This window comes from Saccostrea echinata, unplaced genomic scaffold, assembly GCF_033153115.1.
Source record: "Saccostrea echinata isolate AGI-Se365-2 ecotype Australia unplaced genomic scaffold, CSIRO_AGI_Sech_v1 ptg000029l, whole genome shotgun sequence".
In the NCBI taxonomy this organism is placed as follows: Eukaryota; Metazoa; Mollusca; class Bivalvia; order Ostreida; family Ostreidae; genus Saccostrea; species Saccostrea echinata.
Window position 1 is genome coordinate 1074085 of NW_026889778.1, and position 8191 is coordinate 1082275.

Sequence of the window (8191 nt, forward strand, 5' to 3'; positions counted from 1 at the left end):
TTTAAGAAAAGTGAGGTTAAGGTCAAAGGAAACGTTAAGGTCAAAAAATGTTGATGCAGTTGCATATCTCTCATCAATATCTATGAGCCTGTGAAGTTTGATAATTAAGTATATTGCATAGTTTCTGTGAAACTGGGCTTTGAACAGAGCTAAACGCAAAGCATGACGGAAAGACGAAAGATGGACATGACAAACACTATATGCCCCGGCCATATTCATGGCTGGGCATAACAAATAAATAACAAAACATAGGTAATCAAAGATTACCAAGCTCACCTCAACGAATGTTATCTATAAGTAATGCAAATTTCACATCATATTTTTTTTTCCAGTTAGTGTACATTCAAAGATCAATATCCATGCAAATTTGATTTAAATAGGACTTATAGTTACTTGGAAATAGACCTGCTCAAAAACTTTTAACCCATGTACAAAATCAAGAAAATTTTGGTCAGTTCCAAAATCCAAATCAAGTCTGGGAGTTTTCATCCTTAGATGTACCATCTATACAAAGTTTATCATAACAGGTCATAGTATTATATAGCTACTCCAAAAAATTATTTTGGTCACACATCTGGAAAATGTAGGATTCAGAATCCAAAGCAAGTCTGGAAGTATCCATCCCTAGATACATCATCCATGCTAATTTGGTTAAAATATGGCTAAAATTCATGCATGTGGAAAATTTAGGTCGGATCCAGAATCCGAAGCAAATGTGGTAGTTTCCATCCCTAAATGCATCAAACTTGAAATTTGGTCCAGGTAGGGCTTATAATTACTTAGGTATGGACCTGCTCCAAAAACTTTAATGTGCTCACTCATCTGGAAAATCTAGGTCAGATCCAGCATCCCAATCAAGTGTGGTAGTGTCCATCCCTAGATGCATCATCAATGCAAGTTTGGTCCAGGTAGGGCTTATAGTTACTTGGGAATGGACCTGCTCCAAAAACTTAAACCTGGTAACTCATGTGGAAAATCTAGGTCAGATCTAGCATCCGAATCAAGTGTGAAAGTGTCCATCCCTAAATGCATCATTCATGCAAGTTTGGTCTAGGTAGGGTTTATAGTTACTTGGGAATGGACCTGCTCTAAAAACTTTAACCTGGTCACTCATGTGGAAAATCTAGGTCAGATCCAGCATCCGAAGCAAGTGTGGTAGTGTCCATCCCTAGATCCATCATCCATACAAGTTTGGTCCAGATAGGGCTTATAGTTACTTGGGAACAGACCTGCTCCAAAAACTTTAAGCTGGTCACTCATGTGGAAAATCTAGGTCAGAGCCAGCATCCGAAGCAAGTGTGGTAGTGTCCAACTGTAGATGCATCATCCATGCAAGTTTGGTCTAGGTAGGGCTTATAGTTACTTGGGAATGGACCTGCTCCAAAACTTTAATCTGGTCACTCATGTGGAAAATCTAGGTCAGATCCAGCATCCACAGCAAGTGTAAAAGTGTCCATCCCTAGATGCATCATCCTTGCAAGTTTGTTCCAGGTAGGGCTTATAGTTACTTCGGAATGGACTTGCTCCTAAAACTTTCACCGGGACGCCGATGCTAACGCCGACGCCGGGGGTATACCATAAGCTCATCTCGACTTCGTCGAGGTCAGCTAAAAATCAATCATTATAAATAAAATCAACATATCAAAAAAAGTTCAAAGTACACTTCTTTTCTGGAATGGATATTACAGTGTCTCTGAGAGTTCATGTCCATCATGAAGAAGGGGTAAGTTCACTGACGAGCAAATCGTGTACGTCTCGTGGCAATGAGATCTTCTTTCCTGAATGCTTGGAAGTGTGATGTCAGAGTCGGAGGCTTGTATCCAAGAGATCTGCTGGAATCCTCAGAAGATTCTGCATAAGATGGGAACTGCCTCCTCTGTTCAACAAGATTGAGTTGTAAGATTTCAACATAATCTGAAAAAGGACAACAAAACTTAACAATCAAGATATTCCAATGACTTCAGTATTTTTAAATATAAATGCATTTTTTTAATTCCCAACATTAACTGAAATCTTAATTGGACTTTGACATTTTACATAGATTTTAATAGAAGTAAATTTGTATTTGATTTTATTTTGAACTGCACACATACCATAAGTTATAGGGACCTTGTGAGGTTTAACAACCACATGGTTCCCCCCCCCCCTTGCCCTTTGGATAACTGATCTGCTATCGTGCTGCACCAGTTCTAGTAGTAGCCTGATGGCGCTTTCCATTCTCATTGAAGTGGAGTGCTGCTATACATAATCTATAAAAGAATTAGAGAAAAATATAGAAATTAGTAGTGAATATTTTAGTGTACTGACATTCTCAAAAAATGTTATTGAGTCAAGTTTGTTTTTTTTTTTATATTTGACATGAAGGCATTTTAAATCAAGTTACCTGGCCAACATTGCAGGGTAATAGAAGTGGGTATTTTTCGGTGCAAAGCTGTTCAAGACACTATGGAAGAGCTCGAGGCCATATGTTTGATGTAAAGGTGACAACTTGGCCACATTTCTCAATAGGTACTTGCTGTCAACAACTTCATGAAACAGCTTGTGTGCCCTGGATCCTGTCAAATAATTCAATTTACTAAATGCATTTAAAACTATAAATCTGGTATTTACAAATTATGAGGATTCATTTCATAGATAGGGAAAACCAAATACAGTCAAACTTGTCATAGCGGTCACCTCTATCCAGCGGTCACTTGTCCTATGCGTTCATTTTATTTCCTCCCAATGAAATTTCCTATATTAAGTAACTCTATTAAGCGGTCACCTGCGTAACGCAGTCAGCGGTCATCAAATTTCAAACAAAATCGCCATTTTCCTGTCTTAAGCGGCCATTTTGTCCAATCATGTGACCTGATCTAGAGTCAGCTGATTCCCAATTTCTGTTACTAATGTAAATAATTGGTCAAACGTTGCGGGATCATGAATAACAAGAGGTCCATGGGCCACATCGCTCACCTGAGTAACTTTGGCCATACTGTTCTTAACCAAATGTCCCCCCTTGTAATACTTATTGTGGCCCCGCCCTATCCCCTGAGGTCATGATTTTAACAATTTAGAATCTACACTACCCCAGGATGCTTCCACATAAGTTTCAGCTTTTCTGGCCCAGTGGTTCTTGAGAAGAAGTTTCTTAAAGATTTTTCCTATATATATCAATGTAAAATTTGGATTCCCTTTTGTGGCCCCGCCCTACCCCCGGGGGTCATGATTTTAAAAATTTAAGATCTACATTATCCCAGGATGCTTCCACATAAGTTTCAGCTTTTTTGGCCCAGTGGTTCTTGAGAAGATTTTTAAAGATTTTTCTTATATATTTCAATGTAAAACTTGGATTCCCTATTGTGGCCCCGCCCTATCCCCGGAGGTCATGATTTTAACAATTTAGAATCTACACTACCCCAGGATGCTTCCACATAAGTTTCAGCTTTTCTGGCCCAGTGGTTCTTGAGAAGAAGTTTCTTAAAGATTTTTCCTATATATATCAATGTAAAATTTGGATTCCCTTTTGTGGCCCCGCCCTACCCCCGGGGGTCATGATTTTAAAAATTTAAGATCTACATTATCCCAGGATGCTTCCACATAAGTTTCAGCTTTTTTGGCCCAGTGGTTCTTGAGAAGAAGATTTTTTAATGACCCCACCCTATTTTTGTCTTTTCTTGATTATCTCCCCTTGTAAGGGGACTTGGCCCTTTATTTTTAAAATTTTAACTCCCCTTCACCCAAGGATATTTTGTCTCAAGTTTGGTTAAAATTGGCCCAGTGGTTCTTGAGAAGAAGTTGAAAATGTGAAAAGTTTACAGACGGACGGACGGACGGATGGACGACGGACAACGGGTGATAAGAAAAGGTCATTTGAGTTTTCTGCTCAGGTGAGCTAAAAAAGTCAGCAGGAAAAAACGAACTGATTATGAGGTACTTCTGGATTTAGAATCAAGTTAAAAAAAAAAAACAACGTAACCATATCTATCTATTAATGGATATGATATTTTTGTTTCCCATTTACAGTGTATAAATTAATTACGATATCGCATGCCGAACTCTGAGAGCTGTAAATGTTCTTACGCATGATTGGCATTTTAATTTTCACACCTTGGAAACTTGTATCATTTGTAGAAACCATAATTACGGTTTATGTACACAATGTTGCTTGAGTATGTAGCGAATTTCACAAAGAAAACAACCGTAAGGGATTAGTAACGCTTCATTGCTCAGGACACCTGTGCATCTCTTTGATCACCTGAGAGTAACATTACAGTGACTTGTCTGTTTATTAAATAATACATGTACATGTATTTTTTTTAAAAAAAAAATACATGTACAGAGGTTAATTTTACCAATCAAGTTTAGGTAAAAATTATATTTGATTGATTTTATTCTTTGCATAAAAAATAATCATTCCTTAGTAAGAAAACAAATGTTGTTTTGATGGGGGGATAATGCAATGCCCTATAAGATTCAATATAGAGGTATTTTATTTTCTTGGATTCATTAAATTTAGTTTGAATTCATCCTCAAAAGTCATGCATCTACTGAATAAAATAAAAAAAAAAAAATAAGTGAGACCACTAATGCCCAATACCTAATTTTCTTCTATATTCTGTAGTGTAATACATAATATAGACACAAAACTGACATATTTGTATATAAATTCCTTTAAAAAAGATGAACCTCTATCCAAAGGTCACCTCTCTATAAAGGTCACTTTTAATGCATCCCGTAGGTGACTGCTTAATACAGGTTTGACTGTAAAAATAGTAAGATTTTATTAAAAATTTTAGAAACATCTGTTTATTTCTACATTGAAATAAAATTGATAATTGAAAATATATATATATATTTAAAACATTGCTGTGACATCATGCCTTTGTTCTTGCTCTTTGTTCAGTCTAAAAATTTACCTGTAGCCGTCTGATAATAATAATTAGCAGTCCAATAATATATTATCGGACGGCAGTGATAACAAAATCGGACAGTAGTTAAAAAACAACAACTAGAGTGAGATCAAGGTTTAATTTGTCCAGAAACCAAAAAAAAGTTAGGGAGAAAAAATTCAGGGAAAGGGAACGCGAGGATATTAAGTTGTTAAAAATAGCAAACCGAAGAAGAAACTGGAGTTTTAACCTTCCTCAAAAGTAACACTTTCCATTCAGTGTTTTGCAAAGCGTTTTCGATACAGCACTGTGAAAAAGCCAATTTAAATCCATTTCTGATAAAGTACCAGTCTGCGAATCTCTTCAGTTAACGAGGTTTGTTTGCCAATGACCACACTTTTAAAACCCAAGATTATCATTATATCATCCAATCAAAATTTTAGATAAAAATCCGCACTTTTACTTTAAATGCATTTTGAAGATATCATCCAACACTGTATCTGTATCAATGTCAAACGCACTTAACAAAAAAATATTCTGAATAAAAAAAAAAATCCTTTATCACCTGACACTGTCCTTAGTTCATGCTAAGCCAAACGACTGCCACTGAATGAATGAAACAAAAGAGTTCACTCACTGATTTTACTATCTAAAGAAAAAAAACTTTCTTTTCTTTTGTCTACTTATTAGATGGTTTCAGGTAGAAAACTATTGATGCCTGAACTCCTATTGTGTAATTATCGGACTCCTCCAGGTAACTTTTGGACATTTAAATATCAATGTTTTAAGTAAGATATATGCCTCATACAATTCTAAACGGGCCGAAAACAGTCTGATAATTTTACATATAGAACAGTATTCGGCATATATCCATTACATATATATATATATATATATATATATATATATATATAAGGTGGACTTTGGCATAAAGTAGACCGCACTTATTTTGAGGCATTAAGTAGACATTTTTCATTTCTTTTATTTGAGACATTCTGATTCACACTTTCACCCAAATTTATTCTAATAGGCTTCAATAATGAAAATTTTAACCCCTCAGCCCTAAATGTTGCTTCCTGAAAAATATACGACATTTCTGGTCTCCTTAATATTTTGTAAATACATTGGAGGTTTAAGGTAGACATGTATATATTTTATGAGGATCCCGAAGGGTTAAAGTAGACCAAGTATATATAATGCATAAAGGAGACCAGAATATATATATATACATGATTATGTAGACCATTTTCTTTTTTCTAATTATTTAAATAAAAAAACTACACATGCATAAATGTACTTCTCATACCAGTATTTATTGGTCAATTTGCATTTATCTTAAGTAAAATATTAGGCACTTTAAAACCCAGTATGGTGATTCCTTATTCTAACTAGAAGGAACTAATAGGGTGATGTCTATTCGTAGACAAATTTTCATGTCCTGAATCTTATGGAAATATAGTAAATGGCCGATAGTAATTGTTATGTTGAGAAAATATTTCATCCACCACCAAAGAAACACATTGATTTAAAACGTCGTAGTCACATGATGACTTATGGTATAGAATCATCATCTAAGCCACAATCACCTGTACATGCTAGATATGACCTCTTGAAACTATAACCTTGTACTTTTCTAAAAAAAAAAAAATTGTGCTTTAGAATTTTATATATCCAATTTATGTCATATACTCTGAGCATAATGAACCCTAGGATAATACAATCTTTGGAAGTTATTTTATAGTGGTCAAAAATTGAACTTGATGCAGGGTTGTTATACATCCCCAAGTCACAATTATCCCTTCGCCTTGATTTACATCTAGTATAACAATAATGTGATTGCCCGCTTGGCGCAGTGGTCAAAGCATTTGCTCTAGAGTAGTGGAGTAAGGACTTGTTCCTTAAGTCATAGGTACAAATCCCACTGAAGGACATGGAAACCGGTTCTTCCAATGAAACCAAATTCCCTTGTTGCAGTATATGCTGGGACAAGAAAAGACCTCTCACTGCTCAAAAGTACTGGTCTATATTTGCAGCCCTCAACCAGCAAGTTGTGGTGTCTCAATACTAGTGAAAAATTCTTAAAGGATGTATAACAAACAAATAAACAAACAGAATTATGTGTTTATCTGAATATTTATTACATTTCTAAACCCTATGGCCTTGACCTGTATTAACCTGTGTTAGGATCATACTCTGAGGTTACAAACAATTATTGGTAAGTATTTAATACTTTGATATACAGTGACTATGACCTTGTGCAAAAGACCATTACTACTGGGTCTAGAATATTCCTGGCCCCAAGCTACCTTTGTTTCAAAAGATGTCTACTCACAGAAGACACGTAGACTTCACAATTCCAGTAACTTCATTTGTTGTTGTATAAAAATGTCAATATTTCCCCATGCAAAAAAAAGTTTGTAAAACAACCCCTTTTCTTCTCATGTGTAAGATCTCTATACTAAATACACATTTGTCACAGTCACTGTCTACTGAATTCATAAATCTAAAGGTAGTTCATACAGTCTTATTTTAATTCATATTCTTGTGTCTTTAACATCATTACAAATATAATTTTTCCATGTTTGAATAGACAATAAAAATTGGAAACAATAAATACAATGAATTAGATTTGTTATAACTGTAACAAATAATGCAAATATGTGCAAGTCATGTAAAATTTCATTTTATTTGTAAATGTGTATTACATTGGTGACATTTGTATACTGTTCAATACATGCATAAGGACTTCTATTATTATCAATCTTCACAACATTAGTTTTGTATAAAGTAATAAATAACTAGTATTTTGTACACAAAAATAACATCAATAAAAATAACAATCTTTTACATATCTATAAATATACACAAGAGGAATAAAACACTATTTTGAAATAATCATTACATTTTCATTTCTTGTCAATTAAAAAAAATGAATAGCATTATTAAACTATTACAACATGTTTTAAACCACAAATTTGTGTTCTAAAAATGCATTAGATACAAAGTGAGATGCACTGATTAACTGTTCATTGTAAGTTGAAATGAAGTTATTACTTATAAAAATACTTTGCATTAAAAAGCAAATCTTTACATAGTTTATTTGATGAGAATATTCCCTCCAACAATAAACTGGCAAGCTGTAATACAGACTCTGAAATACCTATACCACCTATTTCAAATAGTACAGTTTGCATTTCATCCATGAGATTATTGACCTTGAAAAATTATAAATGTTTTCTTCTCTTTGAAACGAACATGTGTGCTATGAAAGGGATATATTAAATAATGTTATTACAAGACATACAAGTAATTTTTATCTT

At 34.3% G+C, this 8191-nt stretch overlaps 1 protein-coding gene and 1 pseudogene across 1 annotated transcript in view; both read right to left on the reverse strand.

Annotated features, from left to right (window-relative positions):
* LOC133195444 (uncharacterized) overlaps positions 1–8191 on the reverse strand; it is a 319912-nt gene that overhangs the window by 269739 nt on the left and 41982 nt on the right. The gene's annotated exons all lie outside the window — the stretch shown is intronic.
* The window catches only part of LOC133195446 (uncharacterized), a 32844-nt pseudogene continuing 26823 nt past the window's right edge, over positions 2171–8191 (reverse strand).